Below are 14,384 nucleotides of genomic sequence, written 5' to 3' on the forward strand. Positions count from 1 at the left end.
TAAGTAAGACCTCAGTCTTAACAGGGTTGAGTTTTAAAATGTCTCCAGACATCCACCATTAGATGGCAGCAATAGAGGGGGCAAGATGGCTATTGTGGTCAGCTGGTGGGGGGGAGGGAGTAGGAGAAAAGGCTAGCTCAACTCAAATTGCATATCATCTTCATACATGTAGAATGTTACTCCAAGTGCTTGTTGAGATCCCCTGGGGTAAATGTGTAAATATTTAATGTCAAAGGGGACAAATAAACCCCCGTACAACCCTCAAGTTTAGAGTATATGAAGAAAGAGTGAGCAGGGAGAGCTCAAATAAATGTGTTCTTTCATAAATAAGTGATTTGCACTTTAGCAAATTACCCTGGGCCCCATTTAGATTTTGGCAGACAGGATACTCCATCACACCTTAGTACCTTGCCCACCAATGTCTTGCTCCTCCTACCTCCTTCAGAGCCAGGCGGACCTTATGTATTCCATCAATGAAGCCCCTATTGGCTGTACTGCCAGAAAACTTCCTCTGGCGGCCAGACAGGATGGGGGCTGTTGGAGGAATGACACGCTATTTAGAGTAGATGAATGTCTTTATTTTTCTATCCATCACTGCCAAGAGAAACCTGGCAGTGAGGGACAGCAAAAAAGCAATAATAATCACCACATCATGGAAGAATACACCCAGGGTTTGGGGGTCATTAGATTTTGTTTTTTCATAAACAAACTCCCACACGTGGAGTTTGTTTCTGAAAAAAAAAAATGTAAAACGATTAGTGGACAACCTTCTACATTGATGGCGGCTGTCCACCAAACGTTTATTACATTGAATGCAACCACCATTACAATGGTTCCTTTCAGTTTACAGCGATGACGGTGGGCCGGCTGTCATCCCTAAATTTGGTTAATGGAGTACCATTGGAATGGCGGGTTATTTTCCTTCACTGTCCGGCGGACACTATTGTGCCTGTCAAATGCTAAATCGTGCCCTCTGTGCAAGAGTATTGTTCTGATTTATGTTGACCTTTGTTTTTGATTTGCCACTGACTGTGTATTCTTTTGCGCTACTGAACCCTCTTGCTCGTTTTCTTCCTTGCCCTAAATTTGCCGGGTATGCCCAGACGTGGGTCCAGTGCTCACTGTGCCACTGGATTCAAGCTATCCTGGCTGATGAGGGGTGAAACCCCGAAACCGATCCTAGGGTGCTTGTTTCCGGTCTAGGGAGGACCTGGCTTGGCAGTTCGGGCTGGACTGTTCCCATGAGGAACAGGGTCATGACTGATTTGCATATGGCCAGGTCTAAACTGGGGTGGCATGGTGAGCAAAAGAATGATGGATTTAAACCAGATCTCTTGAATGGGGGTGAATGTTTTGATTTGTTCTGCATTCCGTCCATCAATTGTGTGTCTTTTGTTTCCTTGTCCTAAGTGCGCTGGGTATGCCCAGATGTGGGTCCCGGGCTCACTGTGCCACTGGATTCAGCTATCCTGGCTGATGAAGGGCGAAGCCCCGAAAACCGATCCTAGGATGCTTGTTTCCGGTCCAGGGAGGACCTGGCTTGGAAGTTCGGGCTGGACTGTTCCCATGAGGCAAAGGGTCAAGACTGAATTGCATATGGCCAGGTCTAAGCTGGGTGGCATGGTGAGCAAAAGAATGATGAATTTAACCCAGATCTCTTTAATGGGAGTGAATGTTTTTAATTGTTCTGCATTCGGTCAATCAATTGTGTGTCTTTTGCGTTCACCTGCTTTCATCTAAATTTAGAAACTTCAATCTTATGGCATCCTCCCTGTTTAGATCTGTTATTCCCTTGGGTAAAATCTGCTGCAACAATGACGATGGTGTTGAATGCTATCTCTTCTCAGATGAGCATGATGGAGAGGTTTGGGTGTGGGGATAGCTTAAGTAATGAGGCGTTCTATGGGCAATAGTAGTGACTTTAGAAGGCAGTACACATCAGTTACTATTCGAAGGGGCTCAACTGATGATGGGGGAAAGTCTTGGACACATTTCCTACACTGATTGCAAGGCGGACGGAGTCCCACATTGGGGTGTATTGGTAAGACAACACATTTAGACCGAGTTAGAGTTGATGATGGAATGTCATTGTTCGTTGCAATGGGCCAGGTTTACTTTGGGCCTCTGTCGGTATGAAGGTGGACATTTCCTGGTTTACTCTGCGTGTTATTAATTAACAAACAGGAAAGAAAACTACTAAACTAATAAAGGAAGAGACTGTCATGTATAAGACAACAGTGTTTTAAATAATAGCCATCTACACAACCTGCACTAGCTTTAACAATCCCCCCATAAAACTTGCAACAAAATCACCACTTCCCTAACTCATTACACTCGCAGCACACCCAGAGCCTCCCTAAACCCCACAAAACACATAAAACCACCCCTTCCTCAACTTATCCTACCCATGCCGCCCACAACTAATCCAAACCCACCCTAATAAACAATGTCCCTCTAAATCGCTCAGTTTTCGTTTCACTTACTTCTGTGTTTAGCTGGGTTCTCCATGCCCTCCCAATCCTTATGGAGGAGGACCTCAATGCATGTGAGGGGGGGCGGGGGGTGTAGCTGGTGTGACTCGGCTGCATCCCGTGACTCAGGTTTTCAGCGTCCTGCTGGAAGATGGTTAGAGATGCTGCCTCCTTCCACTCTTCTTCAGTTCAGTCACCTAGCAGGTGGAAGACTGCTGCAATTACCTCCATTTTCTCAAATGGTCAAGCTACAGGAGCAACCCCTAAACAGTGAGTGGAACCTGGGTACATATTATCTCAAGACAACAACAGCCACAGAAGGTATCAATACAAGAATTATGAGTTTAAATATTGGCGTGTCATATATAAAAAAGAGATCCACGTCAATCAATGACAAAAAAGAATAATGAAAAAACAATAATGGTCATGAAACCATATCAAAGTAGAAATTTAGATGGTTTTGAAAGAAGTCATAGGCACAAAGAGCACTAATAAAGAATAATTTTTATGAACATGCCCAGTGAAAAAGTGAGCACAAACTGCTGCTGGTGACAAATATAGTCCAAAATGTGATCAAAAAGTGTAAAAATGTGATAGACAATTTTATACACGAGTAAAGAAATCATAGTGCGGCAGAGGAAGTATCTCCTGCTGAACCTTTCACCATGGATCAGCCTCCTGGCCTCCAGTAGGAGTAGGAAACTAGTCTAAGGAGAGAAGAAAAACGACACTAATTTGTAGTACTCTATGCAAGCACTTCATTGTATAGTATCACAGTGTTGGGGATATAGAATGAAAGCAATTTTGAGTAAGTAATCTCACACCTCACAGGGTCTTAATCGCCATATATTCCCAATCTGTAACTGTTGCAAATGGGTTCTGCCTGTTCAGTGCGCCCAGATTGTTTCGCTTTTTGGATCACCCAGTGTTGGACTTTCTACTGTCGGTGAGTCTCACTACATGTGTTTCACACATGGTAACCACATGGTAAATGGACTGCGCATGTTTTCCGCCAGTATCTACCTTTTCAGATAAGGCTGTTGCTACGCAACTCGGGTAAAGGACACTCGACTGGTTAAATGAGAACACATGTGCACACGTAATAGGACTGAACATGTGAGACTACTGTTGTGCTCAGCCCGGTAACTGCACACAGGTAACCTGGCACAGAAGGTACTCTGCAAGATTCGATATTGACCTGTGGTAGACCTTATAATGTTAGTGTACGCTCATAGGGAAAGTCAGTGTGTATAGTGACACTTTATTATACGCACAGGGTCAGTTTTGCTTCCCTTTGGCATACAAAGTCTAGTAACATATTAAAATCGGGTGGAACCTGTGTGAGAAAACGAAATCTTAATTTTTCAAAGCACTCCCAAGGCTGAAGCTTTTGCTCTACAGATTGGAGTGCTATGCACTCTCTGGATTATTTTGTGGTTGCATTTAATGTGGTCTGAAGGTGTTCAAGGAAGGTACATGATGTGCAACACCGTCTAAGGCAGTGGTCTTCAAACTTGTTAATCTGGCGCCCCCGTGTTAAAAAAACAAGAATTGTGCCCTCCCTGGAATTTTTTACAATCATTCTGTTAAAATGGCAATGTTTAGATACGTCTAAACTCATTTAAACATTACAGTTAAGTTCTCTAAACCCTTTTCAAAATGCAATCAAATACATGATTGCCCAAGAAACTATTCTGGTTAGCTAGGCCTTACTAACGTGTAAAAGTATTCACATTGTGATTATCAGAAGTGGGGGAGGGGAGGTTTGAAGAATATTTGGAATCTCTTCCCTTTTAACACATCCTCCCAGACAGATATAAATGCTAAACGATGTTAGTAATGGCCCATTGCAGAGTGGCTTACTGCCTCTCGTAAATACTAATTTATTCGTAAATACTAATTTACGCCATGAACTCATAGGGAATTGGTTCCAACAGTTCGGGTTCCTTGCCCAGTGTACTAACGAAGTGCGCTGCTCTTGGTGCTTCAGGCTGGCGTTTAATTTCAACCCACAAGCCTTTCGTCGGCTTGGCCTCTGTCTTCCTCCTTTCATTCTCTTTGACACAATTCAGAAAGCTGTCTCTGCTTTTTGAATGTTTAATATGCTCAATGCGCCTGTTAATTCTCTTGGCAAGTAGTTTGCCCTTGACTTGTTTGTTTACAATAATGCCCACTGCATGTTGGATGACGTTGAATATCCTTCCAATCGTGCCATGGTAACACTTGTGTGGCATACCCTTTTGAATTGTTCCCATACCCTTGATGTCCACTATGTCCCCCTTCTTGTAGATACGCATGTAGGTTGCCAAAGGTACAACTCCATGTTTGCCGAATGGTCTAGAGAACATGTAACGCGTTCCTTGCCTTTTTCCTCTTGTGTTTGTCATTCTGGCGGTGTACTGGAAGATGGCGAATCCGGTTTACTGCCTCGGTTTTTCAGCATAAAACAAAGCACTGTTATAAGCCTGATTATTCTTTTAACCAGAGCATGGCGCCCCCCCTGGTGTGGTAAATAAAATCTTCTTTACCGGACTGAATTTCATACGGGATCTTAAAATAAAGTAAAATAGCTCAAAATAACAAGAGGCAGAATCCGTGGTATAAGAGTTTCTAAATGGGCTTTATTCCATTCAAAATGGCCGACTCGAGTCGCGGCCTTCAGGTTCCGTCACCGCGAGGGTTCAGGAAGTGAAGTACAATACTTTATTGACAGACATGCATTTTTATAATAAGTACATTACAATGAAACGAATGTAGAAGGCGTAACATTTGATAAGAAAAGTGACATGACAGGTACGTAATCGAAACTAGGCGTAATAAGGAATAAAAGAAACATGATTGGTTAGGATTATCAGACATAGGTGGATCTATAAGATAATACTTGGCATAGATGCGCGCGCAGCAGCATGACGTGTAATTGACGTGCAACTAGGGGGTGAAGGGACTTGACATTTAGCTCTACATGTAGAGACGAGAAGTCTGAGGGGTCAAGTCAACCTAATCCCAAATCATATCTAACATCCTATGTTTAAAGAACTATGTTATCCACAAGGAAGGACTCTCGGACAGAATCTAGTCTATACTGACTGTGTGCGTGCACAAACGCCTAAGTGTCTATATGAGAAGCGAGAGGCAGAAAGCTTTCCATGGCAGCAGGGCTATGAATCACTTGCAGGAGGACGGAAAGGCTGAGTCCTTTGCTTGTGAGCTAAAGGAAATGTTTACCTAAATCACTAGACAGGAATGCATCGGCTGAAGAGCAAAATAGATAATTCGAAGGTGAAATACAGCTTCTTGGCAGGCAGGCGAAAACTGGCCGAGGCAGGCACCGTTAGCTGCACAGGGAGTAGGACAAAGTTCATGGATACAGATGCGAGCTCAAGCTGAAGCTGTCAGAGACAGAGAGCAGGGAAAGGCTTTGAGGACAGAATCGGGCCTACTTGCCTGAACTGTAAAAATGGAGTAACTTAGCCATATAAAGTCGGTGGCCTTTCATGCTTAGGAATCGAATATCCAGCCCATTGATGGCGGATCTGACAGAGAACATGTCGACGGTAGACACACATATGTTTGCGTCTTCGAAACTGGAACTGGAGGGAACATACATGTACTTGTAACATGCATATAGAACCGTTGGGGTCCAAGATAGGGGACATAACTGATCAGGAAAATCCACATTTCCACATTCCCTCCTTGTCCCCTACTTGCCCTTTAAGAGATATCAATCTTCATCATTCCATCGATTTGCTCATGGAGCATCATTTCTTCTTCCTTCTTCTTCCGGTGTTTTGAACGAGAACTGTGATATGGAATGCATGATGTGGCACACAGACCACAAATCGCTGGTCCACATTGCAGGCATAAACAACAACTGAAGAGCATAAGAAGGCCAATACCTAGGAAGGATAGAACTCTCCATCCCCAGGCCGATATCACACTCCAAAACCACCCGGACCACGTCCAAGTGCCTGGATTCTCGTGTATCTGGCTTACAATCTTATGAAGGCGTGTTATAGCTTTATATACAGATGGCGAATTTTCTGGTATGAATATGCAGCAGCTGGATCCGATGACCCTGCAAGCTCCGCCCCTATCGGCCAGGATGACGTCAAGGACAAGACGATTCTGGAGAACAACAATTCTCATCACTGATTGTTCCTCTGTCAGATTGCCTAGGGCGGCTATAGTCTCGTTTACTACAGCTTCAAGAGTCTTGGTGAGTCTGCGTATCAGTTTACTATTTGATATTGTACCTATATAGGGAAAGATACCTTTATTGAAATCTACATACTTGTCCCATGCCGTCTCAGTATAATCGACAACTGGGAGATCTCTTCGCTCTCTATTGTGTACTAAATGAACATTTCGATAATAATCAGGGGGAGCTAGGAAAACAGGTGGCAAAAGGAATGCTATGTAACAGGTACCATCCCAATCTAGAGGCAGACGCATATATGCAGTCTGACCACATATAAAGTAAGAATGGCGAGAAGCTCTAAATGAAGATTTACCTTGATCACTATATTCTACTGTAGTAACGCATTGGCTATGGCCCATGTGTATGGAACCAACTTTTCTTACACATAATTCACCCTTAGCTGGAAATACTGACATAGTGGGCAGAATTAGTTCAACTTCGGATTTGACATTCAAAATCATAAGATTAGGCGTAAAATTACCTAATTTATACACTTCATTTTCTAAATCAGTTCCTGTTCTACTGGGGTGACCCTCCTTATTAGGGTGACAGACTTTGAATAAAACTAGATTCAGATTTCCCCATATCCAATGTTGTTGATAAACTGCTGTGTCTGGGTCTATGGAATTTAATAAACTAAACCATGCTCCACAGGAGCCATTGTGTGTGAACGGATGTGGAAAGAAAGGCAGAACTCCTTTGTTATTCTGATAGGGAGGGAGTCGGCCACACACCCAACAATTGGTGGCATTACTAGTCTGATGGGAATGATGTAACATACTAATGAAGGTGTTGGTGCGCAGCGCAAGTCTATAGGACAACTCATGTGGGGGTAATTCACTAAAAGAATGTTCATCAGTTATATTGAAAGCACGTTTAGAAACAGGATAATACATATGCAACAATATACTTGCAGTAACTATTAAAAAACTCAAGAAAAACAAAATTAATAAAGTCACAATACAGTGGCTACGCAGTAATTTACAATAAGCATGTCGTTTCATTATGATTCTGGACTCTACATCATTCAGACCTAAGGGATACATGTCGGGACAGATTCAACCGCTTCACCTTGGAGAGGACTTAAACAATCAAATCGTCCGACAGTTTGGATCTGGACCTGAGTTTCTGCTTATAGAGTTCGGTGCTACTGGCTTCAGCCAAAGGTAGCTTTGAGTCAATGGGGGAAGACACACGGGGAGTACTGTTTGTGTCAGGAGGAAGTCCATGAAATTTCTTTATATGGCTGGAATGCACCCAGCCCTTTCTCCCTTCGATCTTCACAGCTGTTCTGGTCGTCAGCAGGACCAACTTAGGAAGCCTCCACCTTGGCTCCAGTTGGGTTTTCCGATCGAAATTCCTGACGAGAACATAATCGCCGGGAATTACGTCATGAGGTTTCACCTCGGTGTTGTCGGGAAAAGCTGCGACTACCTGTGAACGACAAGATTGTAGTGCAGACATCAAGGAAGCCAGGTAATCTGTCAGCATATTACAGTCAACATCAGTTATTTTACGGGGTATAGGCGTCCCCCACATATTCGGTGGTCTACCAAAGATCACCTCATAAGGGGATAGCCCTGTTCGAGAGTGTGCTACCATCCTCATGTAAAATAGCGCAACTGGTAAGGCTACTATCCAGTCCACACCTTTTTCCTGACATATTTTAGACAGTCTGATTTTTAAAAGTTGATTATGTCGTTCCACGAGACCTGCTGCCTCGGGGTGTCGGACACAGTGGAATTTCCACTGATATCCCAACAAAAGTGAGACATGTTTCATTAATTCGGATGCGAAAGGCTGGCCGTTATCTGAATATACAACACGTGGTAAACCGTACCGTGGGAAGAATTCTCGAACTAGCTGCTTGGCAGTAGTCGGGGCAGTGTAATCTGATACGGGATACGCCTCTGTCCAACGGGAGAGAGCGCAGACAACTACGAGAACATATTTGAATCCTCGACAACGTTCCATCTGAATATAATCCATCTGGAGGACTTCAAAAGGATGGTCAGGAGGCTGAAATCCACCCTGCTCTACGGGAACACTCTTTCCTGGATTAAACTGACAACATATCATACAGGTACGAACTTTTTGTTTAGCTGCTGCTCGTAAATGTTTGTTGAACCAAATGTGCTGAATGCTGTCTAGCATAGCCTTCTCTCCTAAATGTGCTGGACTGTGAACTGTAGCTATAATGGCTTGAACCATGGAATCAGGGAGAAACCATACAGATTTCTCCTTCGTCATCCATCCTTGATCTGTCTGGATCCCTCCTAGTTCAGTCCACTTCTTTATTTCTTCTGCTGTGGCATGTGTCTGTATGTCAATTACGTCAAGTGCGGGATCCTTAATTGTCATACACTGTGTTGGTGTCTGAACTATTGGCTTTGTCATGTCTAATGTGCGATTCTGAGCAGTCTGTTTGGCTGTTCTGTCAGCTAAATCATTGCCTTGAGAAATGGTATCAGTAACCTTCGTGTGTGCTTTACATTTCATAATCGATATAGCAGTGGGTAGATGTATTGCATCTAACAAAGCATGAATGAGGGGTCCGTGCTGAATGTGGGCACCATGGGAAGTTAAATAACCTCTCTCTCGCCACAGCACGCCGAAGTCGTGTACAACTCCGAATGCATAACGTGAGTCAGTGTATATATTAACTTTCTTATTTGTGGCTTGAATACAGGCTTGTGTTAGAGCAATAAGTTCTGCTGCTTGGGCTGACAAAGTATCTATACAATTTGTCTCAATAACTTCAGTGTCTGTTGTGACTGCATACGCGGCCACTAAATCTCCTGTACTTGTTCTCATGCACGATCCGTCTACATACAACGTCAGGTCTGGATCTAACAATGGAACGTCTGTCAAGTCTTGTCTAGGTTTCGTCTTTATTTCAATGATTTCAACACAATCATGAGCTAGTGGGTCTGTTCCAATTACAGGTAATAGTGTAGCAGGATTCAATGTATTACACCGTCGGATCTCTATGTGTGGTTGAAACAATGTCAGTTCATAACCGGTAAGTCTTGCTATGGTCAAGTGTTGTGTTTGTGTTCGGTTCACAAGAACCTCTACTGCATGTGGTACTTGTACTGTCAATGGGTGTCCTAATACTATGGCATCGCTTTGTCTGATTGCTAAAGCTGTCGCTGCCACTGATTTCAGGCATGCAGGCAAAGCCTGAGCTACGGGATCTAATGTACTGGAAAAATAAGCACATGGCTTGCGTGATCCTGCTTGATCCTGAGTGAGTACTGACAAGGCAGTACCTTCGCGTTCTGTAACAAAGAGTGTAAAATGTTTGCTATAACATGGTGTTGCTAAAACAGGTGCTTGACATAAAGCTTCCTTTAGGTTTTCAAAAGCTTGTGTATGCTCCTGAGTCCAAGGGAGAACAGTCGATGTGGCTGCCTCCTGTGTGGTTAACTGAATGAGTGGTTTTGCTAGAAATGCGTACTGAGGGATCCACTGCCTACAATATGAAGTGAGGCCTATGAAAGCCCGCACCTCCTTTTGTGTCTGGGGTATTGACATGTTAGCAATTAACTGGATGCGATCTGGTGTAAGCTGCCTTCCCTCCTTGGACAGCGAGTGACCAAGATAAATAACTCGCTGGACACAGAATTGCAGCTTAGAAGGAGATACCTTGTGCCCCTTGTCGGCTAGAAAATGTAAAACTGTCAGAGAAGCTTTTTCACATTCTGGCTCGCTTCTCGCGGTGATCAGCAGATCATCGACATATTGAAGCAGTGCTGTATTGACTGGCATGTGGATACTGTCAAGTTCTCGTTTCAGTGCTTGGCTGTAGATGCTGGGGCTTTCTGTGAATCCTTGGGGAGCGCGTGAGAATTTAAAGCTGCGCCCATTTAAACTGAATCCGAACAAATATTGGCTTTCCGGATCTATTGGGACGCTGAAAAAGGCATTCTTGAGATCAATTACAGTAAAGAATGTTGCTTCGGAATCAATTGCTGTCAACAATGATGATATATCAGGGACCACAGGGAATTGTGGTACAATGCACTTGTTTAGTTCACGCAAATCAATAACCAATCGGTACACTGGTGGGGCAGTAGGATCAGTTCGTTTAAGAATCGGAATTATCGGTGAATTACATACATTGGAGTCTGTTTCTACAACTACTCCCTGGGCAATCAGCTCATCAATGATTTTCAGCAAAGCCACTACAGCATCATGCGGTAACTTGTATTGTCGCATTCGTGGTAGTACCACTCCTGCTTTCAGTGTGACTCGATAGGGTGTAATGTTCATGCAGCCAACATCCGCAGGGCCTTGTGCCCATAGATGTACTGGTAAAGTCTGTAGTCGGGGATCCATGTCTCTAGACACATAGTGACCTTTAAAATCACGTAAAAACAACCTTACTCCTTCCGGAGAACAACATATTATGGCTCCTAGTGCTTTCAGAGTTTTAATTCCTAACAGATTTTCTGGGCATGATTTAGTAAGCAATAAATCTGTAGTTCGTGTCAAAGGTCCTATCGTAAGTGGTAGAGGCTGTGATACTTCATTAACAATAGGTTTTCCTGAAAAACCAAGGGAAACATTTTGAGAGCCTGAGAGGGGTGCCCCTGGAACTTCACTACGTTTTATAGTTGTTCGACTTGCCCCTGTATCGAGTAAGAATTTTCTATCCTGACCTAATAATTCACTATGTACATAAGGTCCTTCTTGATCTACAGGAATCTCGATAAGCGGTAAGTCAACTTCCCTCTCTAGGCTGGTTCATGCGTAACGCTGATACTCAGGGTATTCATACTGTGCAGTCTGATACATTTGTCGTGTCGTGGTTTGTGTGGCAGTAGCAGGCAACGGTGGTGCAGCTGGCACAAACTGTATGGGTTGCTGTGAGGCTGGCATGGACTGTTGCTGAACTGGCATGGACTGTCCATGCTGCATAGTTCCTTGTTCATTCTGATCTTGTCTAACTAATCGTGGTCTCTCCTTTGCAATACCTGTAGCTATATTACGTTTCAGGACTGGACAATCGTGTACATAATGGCCCAGTTGTTTACAGTAATTGCAGGTTCCTTTTACAGGAACTGCAGAATCACCAGAATGTGTCACACCCTTTTTGTGACCATCTGCTGGTACTGTCTGAGAAACTAGCATTTTCATTTTTGTATCCTTCATGCGTCTATGCTCGTGTTCTTGTTCATCCCTAATTCTATTGTGATGATACTGTAACATTTGTAGCATTTGCGACGGAGTGTTACTTTGCCAGGTACTCTCGAATTTCAATATTCTATTCTTTACTGGAGGCAATGCATTTTCCACTAATTTTGTCACAAATAAATGTGGATATGAGTCACTACTTGCTTTTATACCACTATTTATACCAAAACATTTTTCAAATCGAGCATAATAATCGCTTGTGTCTTCATCTTGCTTTTGTTTGCAGGCTGTGATTGCACCCCAATCTTCCTTTTTTGTAGTTAATAAACGTGGCAGTACCTGTACTAGTAAACCTGGTAACAGTTTAACTTTATCCCCGAGCCCTGAACCTGCAGTTCGGCCCCTTTCTTCCTCTGCTAATGCTGTCCAGTCTATCTTTTGGTCACCCACTTCCCACTCTTTTTCTTTCAGTTTTTCATAAATGCCAGCAGGCAAAAGCACCTTTAATATCGTCATAATATCAGGAAAGGTGTACTCTCCCATCAGTAACATGTCTTTAATTTCTCGGTGGAAACCCGCTGGGTCTTTGTCATGACTAGGTACTACTTTTTTCATTTCTAATAATTCCATTTTTGATATGGGTGTGTAAACAAATACACGGTGAAACTCATTGTCTTCGCCTTTTATTGGGTGCACTTCTCGTAGGGGATTTTGTCTATCCATATAGTACGGCGCTCTTTCTCTGCGGGGCAGCGAGAGAGGATCCGGACTTACAAAAAGGACATACTGCTTACGTGACACTAATATCTCTTTAATTAGCTTGTTACTAGAACCTCTCCATCTGTTCGTGAGTAGTTCCGTTAATATATCAGGTAAAGGACCAGGGTCAGCATGTTGGCTCTTATATAATATGAGGAGTTGCTGAATCATATATATTCCAGCTAAACGTTGTTCATCTGTACTGAGATTAAAAAACGTGTGTGCTACGGTCTCATCACCGTATTTTTCAGGACTGTCAATCCAGTGAACGGCTGATCTGGCTAATTCTTGCTCATCCATGGAATCGAGGAGGTGGTAACCTCTTCGTTCTCGTAGTATTTTATCTGCGGCTTGAAACAAATGTTCTGGAGACTTCAGATTCATTACAGGCGTCGGATACGTTCTGCTATTATTTGGGCATACTGAGTGTATGGGATCAGAAAAACATCTAGCATTATCACAGGATCCTCCTCTGCCTACATAGGCTATGGTCTCTGACTGTCTTGCGGAATTCCCTGATTCGGACACTTCATCTTGCTCAAACTCGTCTGTTCCCAATCTTTCTTCATGAATACGCTCTATTTCTTTACGGATTTTTCGGCACATGGCTATTATACAATTTTGCTTATCGTGTCTCCCTTCTGATATATTCTGACTCCATCTTGTAAGAATAAGCATTGCATTCGGGTCTACCCCCGGGCGGTCTTGATTTCTGATCACACAGTTTATGAGGAAACGTAACAGTTCCCCCTGTATCTCTACTTTCTGGAATTCCATAGCTCTGTTAATACATCCTGGATCTCGTCCTGTTTGAACAAAATGATATATGTTATCTAGATGCGTAGTCATTCCTGGTAACCTTGCTAAATACTCTGCGGCTCGCCTGATACGTAATGATGCCAGGACCATTTCGTCCTCTTTACCAACCACTGGGTCATTTCTACAATTTACAAGGAGTTCCTTAAGCGTACGTTCACTTACGAATTTAGGTGTACGTGAATGCGCTGACTCTTGAAAAACAAGTTTATTTATTCTGGGTGGTGTAAAGGTACTGCTAGCACCTCCCGTGGCCCCATCTGGGGCGTCGGGTGTGAATGGATTCGTTGAACGTGACACAGCAACTATGGGTGTCGATACCCCTGTAGGATCGACTGCGGAGACAGATGCGGAAACAGATGTGCTTGCCGAAGCTTGTATCGGGACTTGCTGTTGCACGGGGACAGATACCTGATCCTGACGTTGAACCCCTCCGCCAGACGGTCTATGTGGTGTGGCGTTAGCATACTCGGGAGCTGCGTCGTCTAGATATGAGGAAAGAAAAACATCTTCTGCGGTTCTGGGATGCCCTTTTGGATGTACCTTAATTGGAAATAATGGGGGTGGCAAGTCTTTTGGCATCTCTGGAGCAGCCTTAGGTAGTCCTTCGGCTAGAAGGGGATACATACCATTCATAAGAGCATTTCTTTGTCTATTTACTTGTTCTGATTTCACTCGGATACCTTCCTTAATTAATAGATTTTCTTGAACTTTATTTGAACTTTCTTTACTCCTCTCTTCTTGCCTACGTGCTTTTTCTGTTCGTCTATGAGATTCCTTACGCCATAACTCAACAGCGTCTTTCTGTGATTGTCTGACCTTTCTTTTCCATAACTCTTCCTCCACTTTCATGATGCATTCTGCATCCCAGGTTCCCGCTACGGGCCACCTTTGACTTTCCGGCAATCCCTTGGTATAATCTACCCATAGATCAAGAAACAATATGGCATCTAAGCCATGCTTATGGTACATAAAATGCCCTGGAGTGTCCCTAGGAGGAA

General features: G+C 43.4%; 1 pseudogene; it reads right to left on the minus strand.

Moving 5' to 3' along the window:
- Window positions 1-4,372: 4,372 nt before the first annotated feature.
- LOC146822646 (large ribosomal subunit protein eL21 pseudogene) lies at window positions 4,373-4,875 on the minus strand (annotated as a pseudogene).
- Window positions 4,876-14,384: the final 9,509 nt, after the last annotated feature.

This window comes from Triturus cristatus, chromosome 5_2 (genome assembly GCF_964204655.1).
Source record: "Triturus cristatus chromosome 5_2, aTriCri1.1, whole genome shotgun sequence".
Classification (NCBI taxonomy): domain Eukaryota; kingdom Metazoa; phylum Chordata; class Amphibia; order Caudata; family Salamandridae; genus Triturus; species Triturus cristatus.